We start from the raw sequence: 15,083 nt of genomic DNA on the forward strand, positions 1-15,083 counted from the left end.
GTGACCGAACGGAACAAGAGATTTATAGGGGTGACGGAGGGTGAAGTGTGTGAAGCGCTTAGCTGGAGGTATGAGCCTCGTGACACTGTGAGGGTTGAGCTCAGAGGTTGCAAGAGGACTGCATGCGAGTGTGTTGGTGCTCACATTGGCATATGGAAGTGGAAAACTGGTGTGACAAGGATGAAGAAGTCAAGAGTAAGAAGAGTGGAAGTAAGGCTATTGACGAGTGTGGGATTAATGGAATGCTTGGATTGCATGAAATTGGGTGGGTAGAGATTCTTGATTTTTCTATAGTGTGGTCACATTGACAGAGTGGATATGGTTGCAGTGACAACGAGCTTGAGTGTGGGAGGAGGCTTGGACGGGTAAAGGGAGGGGAGGGGGGATTAGCTGGTAATGTGATGGGTGGGTGAGAGACGGTGTGGGAATTAAAGAAGTTGTTGTAGTGTTTGGAGAGATCCACAAGGCAAAGGTTGCACCTTTTATGAAATTTACCTGTCGACCACCACCACTGCCACCGCTCTCGTCTTCACCTCCACCACATGAAAAAGAGTGTGCGAACAGGTGGGGTGATGGACTGAAACGTGGACGTCGTGGCTTCTGTCTCTTGTTGGTAGGTTACGCCTGGCTGCGAGATGCCTTTCTCGATAATTTTGTAATGGTACACACAGCACAGCCTTGTGTTTTACACCTGATGATTCAATATTTCTTTAGCTTCGTCGTGAGACGCCAGGCAAGTAGCAGCGACGGGTGTTTACTTATATAGTTACTGGTGTTCATGATTTGTTTGGAAAGTGTGTTTTCTTACAATTGTGCCTTCACCACGCCCATACTGTCCTACTTTCAGCATCCGTCCTTAGTGTACAGACCTCGCCCTGTCCCACCACTCAACACCGTCCATGCCCTTCTCAGCCACTCTTCTCTGCCCATCCTACCCGTGTTTTGCACTCCACCCCTCCCCAGCCTCCTACCTACAATTTTTCAGAGAAAATATCACACCGCCAACGCCGCACCTCATACAACGTCCCTCATCACAGGGTGTATTCGTTCCGCCCTGCCTCATCCACCAGACCAGTCCAGTCTATCCCTTTTCGCCACAAACACCATGCACTTATTCCTGCCACTGAATATACAGTTACTCGGTAACATCTGAACCAAAACAAATGCGAATCTGTATAATACACACACACACACACACACACACACACACACACATATATATATATATATATATATATATATATATCTATATATATATATATATATATATATATATATATATATATTGTTACGGAGACAGAGAAAGATAATGTACCTCTAAGTGAGAATACGAAGAGTCACTACTGTCCCGTAAAGTTCCAGGTTCAAAACAAAAGAGTTAGGTAAAATTACAAGTTAAAGTTTAATGCACAAACTAACAACAAAACATTCAGGACTCATAAGGATAATGTAATGGCAAAAACAGGTTAAATATATGGTTAACTGCAATAGCCTCTATTAACACGAAATTAGCAAGAGTAAATTTATCTAAGTCAGCCCTGATAAAATGAGATACCAGATAATACTCAGTGAATGCCAGATAAATAATTACAGATACAAACTATTATCAAAAATGACTGACATAAAGAACCCTACATGAATTACAAAAACTTCACTAGGCCTACAAATTAAACTTATGCTATACAGTACAAGAAAAAATGCAATAACAGTAATACTCAAATTACACACACAGCTGCTAGATGTTTGGAGATTTCTTGAGCACTCACAATAATAATATCTGTACAGGGGAGGACAGAGATGTGAACAAAATGAGGAGCAGATCTAAGTGGCAATGATGCAGAGACTGAGCTCATTATATAGGAGCCAGGAGAGCTTGATACAACTTGTAATAAGGACGAGCAAATGAAGCCATGGGGACATAGAGTTGACAATCCCGCTCTGGACAACAGAGAGAACGACTTACTCTACTATAACGGTAGAAGGGGGGGACTGAGGCAGAACACGCTCGTGATCAAACATGCAGCATACTGTGCGTTAAAATTACACAAAGGATGATGAAATCATAGGCTATGTAACACCTCCCCACAAAGAAAAAGAAATTTACAAAGGAAATTTCTTATTACTCTAAAACAATCTGTATATGGCACTACAGACCATGCAAAAGTCTTTCCTAATAGTACAAAACATGAGATCTCCCTAGCACGCTCAGTCATAGGTACTTGCCAGTATCCCTTTAACAAATCAAACTTACTTATGTACCTAGCCTTTCCGATCTTGTGTATGCAATCTTCCACACGAGGGAGAGGGTAAGTGTCTGTTTTGGTTATCTGATTAACACGTCTGTAGTCAATGCAAAACCTCTGTGACCCACCTGGCTTAAGGACCAGAGTGACAGGAGAACTCCACTCGCTGTGACAGGGCTCAATCATCTTGTGGTCCAACAGGTAGCCAAGCTCCTTCTGGATGAGAGGAACTTTCACCGGGTTCACACGGTAAGGAGGCAATTTAATTGGCTTTGCGTCTCCAACATCGACATCATGCATCAACACAGTGGTTCTTCCTGGAGTGGCACGGAACACTTGCGGGTACTCCTGCAGTAATGCCGAAAACTCCTGCCTTTCCTTGGGAGGTAGATGAGAAAGCTTAGTCTGGAGATCATTCATGATATCAGGATTCTTCCCCAAACTATCACTCAGGCTCATACTGCATGGGAGAGCTTCACTTGTAGACTCGGGTGGAACAGCTACAGTGCAGACTGGATTATTTTCGTCCCGCCTGTGATATAACTTTAGCATGTTGATGTGACATAGTTGCTTGCTCTTTCTACGATCTGGTGTGGCGATGACATAGCTGACATCACTGAGTTTCTTCTCCACGAAATAAGGGCCACTAAACTTGGCTTGAAGAGGTTGCCCATGAACTGGTAGCAGAATCAAAACCTGATCTCCTGGCTGAAAGTGGCGTAACCTGGACTTCTTGTCATACCAAGTCTTCATCTTCTCCTGAGCAGCTCCTAAATTCTCTCTCGCCAGTTGTAAAGCAGTGGACAGCCGTTCTTTGAACTTCATCACATACTCCAGCAGGTTGACGTCATCTTCCTCCGACAGCCAGCATTCCTTGAGTAGCTTAAGGGGTCCTCTTACTTCATGGCCAAACAGTAGTTCAAAAGGTGAGAAGCCCAGTGATTCATTTGGAGATTCTCTTGCAGCAAACACAACGAATGGAAGACCTTTATCCCAGTCTTTCTGATGTTCCAAACAGTATTTCTTGAGCATCGATTTGAGTGTTTGATGATATCTCTCCAACGCTCCTTGGGTCTGGGGATGGTAAGCTGAAGACGTGATCTGGGTGATGCCCAACTCTTTCAGAGACTGCTTGAAAACGTTTGACATGAAATTACTCCCCCGGTCTGACTGTACCTCCTTAGGGCAGACCAAACTTTGTGAAGAACCCTAGCATTTCCTTAACCACGTTCTTTGCTGAGATGTTTCTAAGTGGAATGGCTTCAGGATAACGAGTAGCCATGTCAATCATGGTCAACACATAAGAAAATCCTGAAGAAGTCTTAGGAAGAGGGCCCACAATATCCACCAACACACGGGTGAAAGGCGCCTCAAAAGGAGGAATGGGAACTAGAGGTGCAACCTTTTCGGTCTGATTACACTTCCCCACAACTTGACAGGTGTGACAAGACTTACAATACCAGGAAACATCCCTGAAGATACCTGGCCAGTAGAAGTGTTTCAAAAATGCGTGCCACAGTCTTCCTCACCCCAAAGGTGTCCTGCCAAACTGGAATCATGAGCCACTCTAATGATATCCTGCCTACAAACACGAGGGATGACAACTTGATGTACAACCTCCCATTCACAGTCGGCTGATGCTGTTGGGGGTCTCCACTTCCTCATAAGTACTCCTGACTTTACATAATAACAAGTAGAAGCACCGGCTGACTCTTCTTCACTGTAAGCAGAGTTAGCTAGACCTTTCAACTCAGGGTCAGCAACCTGCAACTCCAACCAACTCTTGACGAGACAAATTATCAACACTACGGGGTACTGCCTCATCTGGTGAGTGGTCCAAATTAGCAAGAAAAGTGTCAGCTAGGATAACATCATCATCATCATTATCCTCTAAATCACCAGTAACTTTAGACTTAGCCCTAGTGACAGCACATGCAGGGAACACATCAGGGACATCACAATCCTGGGTCGCAGCCACTGGCTCACTAGACAACTGAGGAGCTGGACACACTTGACTTCCACCAATATCATTTCCAAGTAAGAAAGTTACACCTGACATTGGGAGTGTCTCAACCAACCCAACCATAACGGAACCATTAACAAAACCAGACTCTAAATTCACTCTGCACAGAGGGACGGAGAAGTAATTATTCCCTACACCTTGTAAGATTACAGTTTCATCAGAGGAATTAACATTAGAGCCTAGAACACTGGTCAGCATAAGGGATTGGCAAGCACCTGTATCACGATATATTTGAACTGATTTCCTGTCATTACTGTCCAGAAGGACTGACAAAACCATCAGACAGGAAATTAGCACATGAACTCTTGAGAGTGTCACCCACGTTACTGCTCAAAAGAGGAGCTCCATCATGAGAATTTAAGTTACCCCTCAAAGCAGGTTCAGTTAACTCAGTTAAAGAATTCTGGGAACTCTCAAGAGTGGACACTAGACCAATTGACTGAATATTTAAAGACTCCTTTTTGTTCACATCACGCTGTCTCCTGAAACATCTCTCCGTAGTATGACCAAGCTTACTACAATAAGTACATTTACTTTTCTGAAATCTAGAGGTGGAGCTGGTATTTACTTCCTGAGAAACATCATCTTTATTCTCTTTCCTGTTACCTGTACTCTGAGTAGAGGCAACGTACTTACTCTCAGCTTTCCTTTTTCTCTAGAATATCTCTTGTGAGTGAGAACATACTCATCAGCTAAAACTGCAGCATCAGACAAATTATCTATTCTTTTCTCATCAAGATATAGGCTTACATCTTTACTAATACACCTTTTGAAATCCTCCAGCAAAATCATCTGCTTAAATTTACCAAAATCAGAATCCACATTCTTAGAATTTAACCACTGCTCTAACAGATCTTCTTTGATTTTTGCATACTCAACATGGGATTGCTTATCTTGCTTGTAAGTTGTCCTAAATTTTAGTCTATAGGCTTCAGGAACAAGCTCATAGGCCTTAAGAATCAAGCTCTTAACTACATCATAATTATCAGACTGATCCTGAGGCAAAGATGCATAAGTTACTTGAGCTTTACCGGTGAGAACAGTTTGAAGGAGTACTGGCCAATACTCCTTAGGCCAATTAAAACCTGTAGCTACCCTCTCAAACAACTGAAAATACTTTGTTAAATCAGATTCATTAAAAGGAGGGACAAGTTTAACATTTTTTGCCACATCAAAATCATCAGAGCTAGATGATCCAGTTCCACCTTGTTTCATGCGATACTCATGGTCTGCCTGAATCCTAGCAAGTTCAACTTGTGCGTGAAATTCAGCCTCCTTAACACGAGCCTCCTGCAGGGCTAGCTGTAACTTAGCTAATTCAATCTGCGTTTGCTCATTTGGAGGAGTTACATTGAACAAGCTTTCATTAATCATGGCAACAATCTGATCTTTAGACTGATGAGAGCGAACAACAAATCCCAATTGTTGAGCAACAATCTTAAGTTCATTCTTTGTTCTGTTTTCTATATCGCACACTGTTTGCACATTTGACAAAAAATCCTTGGCTTCATCAAGTGTAGAAATAGTAGCCATCATGAATATATCACAGTCACAAACTATCAAACAATATCCTTATGATAATATCCTGAATATCCTGATATGAGGTCGCCAAATTTATGTTACGGAACAGAGAAAGATAATGTACACTCTAAGTGAGAATACGAAGAGTCACTACTGTCCCGTAAAGTTCCAGGTTCAAAACAAAAGAGTTAGGTAAAATTACAAGTTAAAGTTTAATGCACAAACTAACAACAAAACATTCAGGACTCATAAGGATAATGTAATGGCAAAAACAGGTTAAATATATGGTTAACTGCAATAGCCTCTATTAACACGAAATTAGCAAGAGTAAATTTATCTAAGTCAGCCCTGATAAAATGAGATACCAGATAATACTCAGTGAATGCCAGATAAATAATTACAGATACAAACTATTATCAAAAATGACTGACATAAAGAACCCTACATGAATTACAAAAACTTCACTAGGCCTACAAATTAAACTTATGCTATACAGTACAAGAAAAAATGCAATAACAGTAATACTCAAATTACACACAGCTGCTAGATGTTTGGAGATTTCTTGAGCACTCACAATAATAATATCTGTACAGGGGAGGACAGAGATGTGAACAAATGAGGAGCAGATCTAAGTGGCAATGATGCAGAGACTGAGCTCATTATATAGGAGCCAGGAGAGCTTGATACAACTTGTAATAAGGACGCGCAAATGAAGCCATGGGGACATAGAGTTGACAATCCCGCTCTGGACAACAGAGAGAACGACTTACTCTACTATAACGGTAGAAGGGGGGGACTGAGGCAGAACACGCTCGTGATCAAACATGCAGCATACTGTGCGTTAAAATTACACAAAGGATGATGAAATCATAGGCTATGTAACAATATATATATATATATGTGTGTATATACAGTATATATATATAAACGTGGCATAATATATATATATATATATATATATATATATATATATATATATATATATATATATATATATATATATATATATGTATAGATATATAAACGTGGCATTTCTGTCAGGAAACTAAAAAAGCGAACAAAACTATGTGTGATTTATTATATCGGGAAAGTTTGGAGAATACCTAAACTTGGTTCCCTAAGATAAAACATGATAATTCTGATGATGTTATTGACACCTGTTACCATGAGCGGCACCTGGCATCTGCACAGAACAAGTGAGGTGCGCAGGTGAGGCAGGCTGCTCTACTATGCACCCCACCTGCAAATATGATGGGCTCTGTGCTAATCCACAATAAGATCAAAATAACACAAGAGAACTCTGCTGACATTACACCCGCATCGTCTCGGGTGATCTCGTGATAGTTTCTCCATGATTACACATAAAAAGAAATAATGCCCTCCTTGAAGTATGAGTCTTTGCTAACCAGAAATAAAGGCCATAATCAGATTTTTTCATATGCGAGGTGTTTATAACAAGTATGGGTACCCCCACATCACTGTCCACCAGCTACATTACACCACAGTGTCTTTCACTACATTACAATCTCTCACTACACTACACTGTCTCCCACTACATTACGAGTACACTGTTTCCCACTACACTGCACTGTCTTACCACACTGCGGTCTTTCGCTATATTACACTGCCTCTCTCTACACCACAATACACTACACTGTCTGCTCGCCTCAGTCCAAGATTTATGACCATGGTGTTATTAAGCATCAAACCAGGACGGGCTGTATAGTGGTTGGATTGTGGTGCTGGAATGTTGGTTGCTTGGATGATTGTGGTTGTAGAGGGGGTCCATAATGTTGGTAGTTGTATGGGGCGATTGTGGTGGTAGAAAGTTGGTTGTTTGGGTGATTGTGGTAGTAGGAGGTTTTATATAGTTGTAGGTTGTAGTGATGAAATTTTGGTAGCTGGGATGAGTTTGGTTATGTAGGAGTCCATAATGTTTGTAGTTGTGTTGGACTGTTATGGTCTGGATGTAGGATGATTGTGATGGTTGAATATTGGTTGCTGGAATGATTGTGGTAGTAGGAAAGTCCTGAATATTGGTATCTGTATTGGTCTGTTATGCGTGATGATTGTGGCGTAATACTGGTTACTCTAAAAATTTTGGTAGTAGAAAGGTCCGTGATGTTGGTAGATGAAATGTTGGTTGCTGGAGTGATTGTGGTAGGAGAGTGGTCCATAATAATAGTAGTTTTGTTAATATATACTCTCTTTAATAGATTTACATTATTGTACGAGGTGATACTGAGAGTGGAAAGCTGGTTCTCTTACACTTTATACTATGTGATGGTAATGTTGGCTGGCAAACTGGGAGTAAAGAAATCCATAAGGTTTCAGTGTTGTGCAGGTTTTCCATATATGCTTTGCTTGTGGCGGTGGTTTGCTAGTTGGTTTGAAGGTTGTTGTGTTGGTAGTTAGGATGACGTAGGACTTGAGAGTGGTGACAGTGGGCAGTTAGTTGGTTTCAGGATTATGGCGGTAAAGTTGGTTGCTGCGACAATTGCTGTAGTAGGGAGTGATAGTATTGGTAGTCATGTCGATTTCTCATGTCCCGGATGACCATGGTAGTGAGCTGACAGATGCTGGTGTGATTGTGTTAGTGGAATGTTGGTTGTTGCTAGGATTGTTGTAGGTCAGGGGTGCATAATGGTTGCAGCTGTGTTGGTCTGTAATGTAATGCTTGTTGGATGACTCAGGTGGTGGAATTTTGGTACAGTGGTATATATTTTGGGTAGCTGTTTTAGTCTGTTATGTGTAAAAGGTGACTGGTGGTTGATGTTGGTTGCTGTGGTGATTGTTGTAATGTTTGTAGTTGTGTTGGTCTGTATTGTGCTTGCTGTATAGTCGTGGTGGTGGTATGTTGATTGTTGTGAGGACTAGTAGTAGAGATGTGTGTGATGTTTGTGTGCTTTTTCTGCTGCTTGAGTAAGGCTATTGCGGAATATTAACTTAGATTATTGCCAATCTTCTTCACAGCAAGAGACCTCCCCTAAGTGATGGCGAGATTTAAAAAAAAAAACACACAAAAAAAAAAAAAAAACTGTACTGGAGACACTGACACATAACTGCTGGATATTCCCTCAGCTAATTAAAGTCACGTGGCTTATCTCCCAACGAAGGAGCAATCCAGAGTCAGTAGTGGCACTGACTGCTAAGATTATTATAAGCCTTACAAAATTGTTTGGTTTTAGCCTGATTAGAATACCCAAGTAGGTCCATTGATGCCGAGTTATTGGGAGGTGTATGTAATGTAATGTTTGTAGTATTATTCAAGGAAGTATTAACAGTATTGGTAGTATTTATCCCTTTGCTGCATGATGTAATATTTAATTATGTTTAGGAGAGGCTTTTCAAATTGGAATGATTAAATATAACCCCCATTAGCTATGTCAGAACATAGATTCTCTTAAGCTGCATAAATTTGTGAAGTAACAGTAAGACTTGACTAACAAACATGTCATCATAGTGAAGGGATTAATAACAGTAAAAAGGCTGATAAAAGTAACAGCAGTTGTAGAGATTCGAACGAAACCATTAGTAAACTGGGAAGCACTCAGAGAGCGCATACCTTCTCTCAGTGCCATTGCCATTAAAAAGTGTCCGGATCCGGATCCGTTGATATAGGATCCGGATACGGATCCTTGGATGTAGGATCCGGATACGGATCCTTGGATGTAGGATCCGGATTCGGCCCAAGCTTTTATCATTTCTTCCTTGGCCCATGAGCCACCCTTCCACAAAATTTCATCAAAAGCCGTTCATAACTTTTTGAGTAATCCTGCTAACAGACAGACAAACAAACAAACGAAAATGCGGGGTAAAACATTCCTCCTTGGCGGAGGTAATAGCTGAAATAAAAGTACTAAACTACATGTAGAATCAGTAAACTAGCATATAAGCCCGTCACCGTCTACAACCCTTATAGGTCATCTCACCATAGATCTATTTTTATCCCATACACGAATTTTCCTCCATGGATCTGTTTCCCCCTTGGACCCATTTTCACTTTTGGATTTTCTCCCCATGGACCTATGTTCCTCCATGGCCTTATTCCTCACATACTGGTTTTCGCTATGCACCTACCTTCTTCTTTGGCCTTATTTTTCCAACAACTGTCTTCATCCATGAACCTATCATTTCCCAGTGCACTTGCTTTCCTCCATTGATTTATTGCCCTCATGAGTCCGTTTTCCCCTTGGCCCTATTTTCCTTCATGGGCCAATTTTTCACCATGGACCTATTTTTTATTCATAGATCTATTTTCCCTCTAGCGACCTTTGTTTTATTTTCCCCGTGGGCCTATTTTTCCTCCATGGATCTATTATTCCCCATTGCCCAAATTTCCTCCCCCCTGAGAATGCACCAAATCCCAACATGGACCTTTTTTCACTCATGGATCTATTTACTCCATGGACCTTTTTAACCTATTGGACCTTCCACTTGGGCCCATAACCCTCAAAGGCATATCCTCCATGAACCTATATTCCCACTTGGACCTTTTCCATCTGTTGACCTATTATTCCCATTGACCTAGTCGTTAATGAACGTATTATCCCCCATCCACCCAAATACCTACCCATTCATCAGTATTGTAAACCTGTCTCCTGGCCTGTTCTCCAGGACGCCACACTTCCATCCACCCACGTACTCACCTAAAAAGCCCACCCACCCCACCTACTTGCCCAGCTCACCTGATCATCCCACCCACTTCTCGATACCCCACCCACTCAATCCACTCCATCTATCCACCCACCTAACCCACCAACCCATCTCATTCATCCGTTCACCTGTGGCGTATCTTACACCACAAAAGACTGCCCCTCACATTTCACCCACACACGTGGTTCACTTCCTCGTGGCTTCTCCTCATTTCACCACACACGTGGTTTCCTTCCCTCGTGGTTATTTTCCTCATTTCACCTACGCACGTGGTTTCCTTCCTTCACGGCTTTTTCCACACCTAGTACTCGGAATCAGCATCGCTATTGGTGCCGCTACCAATAGAATTTAATTTCTCTTCCCTCCTCACCTGTAGTGGTGCCTAAACCAATCAAATTTGAATACTCAGGCGACCTAGCCCTACTGGTGCTCCGCCCCCTCATTAAGGGGCTTAAAAGCGAGCGGGCGACCTCACTCGTCCCACTTCTTCTCCACTCCCCACTTCACACCGACTACTACCTGCTCTGCGTCTCTCCTGGTGAATCTGGCCACGCAGTACAACTTTACACATACAATTACACAAACACATCAGCCCAGTACTCCCGCTTCTCACTAAATTTATTACTCATATTTTTATTCTGTAACTACTTATACAGGTAATCGATGACCTTGTACTATTTTGAAATCATGCAGTAACTCTGTATTGTTCCAAGTCAGTAATCACCGTCCTAGCTATTTCTTCCCAGCATAATTGCGTTTATCTATCCTTACCATTTGTCTTGGTGTTGCCCCTGGTAAGATATACCCATAACTTAAAAACGATACAGGGGTGACCCCAACCTCATAACAACGCCACACACCAACCTACCCACCCGGCCACCAAGCCAGGATCGGCACAAGCTTACTTAAACACACACACACACACACACACACACACACACACACACACACACACACACACACACACACACACACACACACACAAATAGGGGCAGCAGCTTTGGAGAATAAAAGAAGTAACAATACATATAACAATAATAGATGCAGTAAGACGTAGGGGTAGTACAATAATTATAGTAAGAGCAGAAGTATTGACGATGAAGGTAATAACAACAGTTGTAGTGCCAACATTCCATTCCGAAATAATAACAAATGTATGAAAAATAGTAGTAGTGCCAACATTCCGTTCCAAAATAATAATAAATGTATGAAAAATAGTAATAGCAACGCTGTAGTAACAAGAGAGTACTTACAACTTCTGTAGATATGGTGAAAGTAAATGAGTAAGCCTACAGTTTTCATTAACTCTCTTGTGCTCAGTGTCCTCAGTGCAGGACAGAAGTGGGCATTTTCAAAGCTGAGGAATAGGAGAAACTAGCGGTCGGGACCTATGAGCTTCGCGACTATGAGCCGATAGGCGGAGGGCAGTACGCCTTGTACCCTTCCAGCACAATCCCTGTCATAGGAATCCTGGAAGTTAATGGGTCAAAATTAGTATCATGAAGAAGGAACAGTAGATGTAGTACTGGGAACAAAAAAGCAAAAATAACAGAAGCAGTAACGATACAGGCAACCAAAGAACAGTTAATAACACTAAGTGACATATGAAATAGTGAAAAAAATCAAAGCGAAGCAAGTGTGGTGTTATGTTGTGATTAGCATGTGTGTGTGTGTGTGTGTGTGTGTGTGTGTGTGTGTGTGTGTGTGTGTGTGTGCGTGCGTGCAATATCACTCAAATAGTTTGTATCCGATTTTAGCCAAACTTGATGGAAGGGTGGAAGGACAGCCCATGAGGAAACTTGTTGCTTTTTCGAGCAGCAGGTCGAAGGTCAATGTTACAGGGCTTGGTCAACAGCTTTTATCCAATTTTGACCAAACTGGGGAAAGGGAAGCCGGTGAGGCAAAAGTGAAGTGATTCAGTTTTGAGAACAGTAAGTCAATGCTCAAGGTAGGCCGAACGTGGTAAAATGTTGAGGATAAGACAAAACTAAAATAATTCAATTTTGAGAACAATTACTTAAAGGTCAAGATCACAGGGAATGGTCAGAAGCCAACGTAACAGGGTGAGGTCAACTCAGATAGCTTTGATGGGATTAGATCCAAACTACGTGGTTGGGTTAAGAGTTAGGGAAGAACGGAGGGACTAGCTCTTGAGAACAATTATTGAAGGGCCATTGTCACCGGGCAAGGCTAAAGTTCGACCCGAACGATGGCTGTATTTGAACAAAATAACTAAATCAATTTTGAACTGATTTGGATCAAAATTGGTGGATATGTTGAGACTCAACAAGGAGACGAGCCTGTCGTTTTTTTTTAGAACAATAGGTCAAAGATTAAGGTCACATGCAAGGTCTTCTTTAGCAGTTTTATCCAGTGCAGACAAACCTTCGTGGAAGGGCTCAAGGTAAAATATGGATAAAGAGATCCGATGTTCAGGACAGTCAGTCAGAGTTCAAGGTCACAAGGGAAAACCAAACGTCAAAGTCACTGGACAAAGACAACTCAAATAGTTCTGATCTAATCTGAACCAAGTTGGTGGAAGGGTTAAGGGTTTGGCAAGAGTGAAGTAATTCGTTTTTCAGAGTAAATGTCTAATGTCAGGGTCACAGGGTAAAGCCAAATATTTGACCCGTAGACCAGCTGGCGGGCACGGATGGTCCACTCTCTGAGTTCTCCTACTTGCTTAGCTCTGTATCAGTGCAGACGACGATACCAAATTTTAACCACAGTATTCCTTATTACCTGTATAACAAAACCTTCAGTATCATATGGTCAGTAGTACTTTTGGTGCATCAACACTAACTCAAGCACCGACATACCGTAGACATTAAGAAGTAATAAATGAAACGTACAATTTGGACCAAGAAAGACGTTGGATTTAAAATTAACAATAATAATAATATTAATAATAATAATAATAATAAATCTAATAATAATAATAATAATAATAATAATAATAATATATACGGTACATACATACATACGTACATACATTAATATATAAATACATGTATTGAATGAGCCTGTGACTAAGATTCCAAATATTTCATTTTTTTTTTAAATATAATAATTATTAGTTTCTTTAGAACAAACCATTTCATCAGTCTCATTTTACTGTGGTGTGGGGAGAAAATGTACCTACTAAGACCTTAATGTATTGATAAAGGCGTAAACAAAAACGTAACTGGTACCAAGACAATAGAGCAAGGCTGCATTGTAGGGCTGCATGCATTATACCACAACTGCTCACCACTGCAACACACACTGCAGTAAATACGCTGTGCTCCTTAATCTTTGACAGAGGAGGCCTTTATTTATTTATTTATTTTGTTTGGCTACTGGCAAACAATTTTGCTGATCTTAGGAAGATGTTTTTAACACCTGAAGTTCCAAAAGCTTACTCCAATTAGAACATAGTTGTCCGGAGAGAACATGAATGAAAAAAAAAAAAAAAGTAATTGGATTGAATGGGTTAACACTAAGGCCGAATAAAATCGTCTGACAAGAGAAAGAATAGAATACCAGGGTTGCTACGATCACGTGAGGATTAACATAATTATCCCAGAATATAGCAACATCAAAAACACAAACAGCCTCTCCGCCGGCTAATATAACAATAGCAAGTAGTAGCTGGTTATAATGTTAGTCCTCGGAGCGCATATTATTTTCCTTAGATAATCGTTCAGGGCAACTCAAAAGAAAGTCCTAAATTCAAGTGATCGCCGAAAAGGATTAGACAAGATAGTTTCCACACTTCGGTCGCGAGGGATTACTCTCAGCAAAATCAGTCGCGTGGAGTTAAGGAGAAGAATACACCCGTCATCGATAATCGCATATAAAGGGTTGAAAACAAAAGCGGCTGTAGTGCAAAGTAAACTAAAAAGCCGGAGCCAAAGCAGTCATAAAAATTTGCAACAGTACCACTAATTAAAACTGTAAAACATGAATAATTATTAGGAACATCAACAATAACAGGTAAAACAATAACATATACAATTAATAACAGAAACACAATAACAACAACAAAAGGAAAATATGCTAACAACAAGGGCGTAATCAGTGCAGAGGTGAGGTGATAATGAGAGTAATTAAAACCAGGAAAATAATAATGAGATAAGGGGAATGTACAGACGAAGCGAGTGTGTGGGAGAGGCAGGTGTGTGGAAGAGGCAGGTGTGTGGCTGGAAGGTGCATGTGAGAGGTGGGTGTGTGGTAGGTAGGTGCATGTGAGAGATGGGTGTGTGGGAGGTAGGGTGCACTTGAGAGCTAGGTGTGTGGAAGAGGCATGTGTTTGGGAGAGGCAGATATGCAGGAGATGGAGGTGTGTGGGAAAGGAGCACTTGAGAGGTGGGTGTGTGGGAGGTAGGTGCACTTGAGAGCTAGGTGTATGGGAGAGCCAAGTGTGTGAGATAGGCAGGTATATGGGGGAGGCAGGTATAGAGGCAGGAGTGTGTGAGAGAGGCAGATGTATTGGAGAGGCAAGTGTGTGGGAGAGACAGGTGTGTGTGAGAGAGGCAGGTGTGTGTGTGGGAGAGATAGGTGTGTGTGGGAGTGGCAGGTGTGTGTGGGAAAGGCAGGTGTATGGGAGAGGCAGGTGAGTGTGGGAGAGGCAGGTGTGTGTGTGGGAGAGGCAGGTGTAT

Source organism: Coenobita brevimanus, chromosome 22 (assembly GCF_032717465.1).
Source record: "Coenobita brevimanus isolate Jiangsu-jjx chromosome 22, ASM3271746v2, whole genome shotgun sequence".
In the NCBI taxonomy this organism is placed as follows: Eukaryota; Metazoa; Arthropoda; class Malacostraca; order Decapoda; family Coenobitidae; genus Coenobita; species Coenobita brevimanus.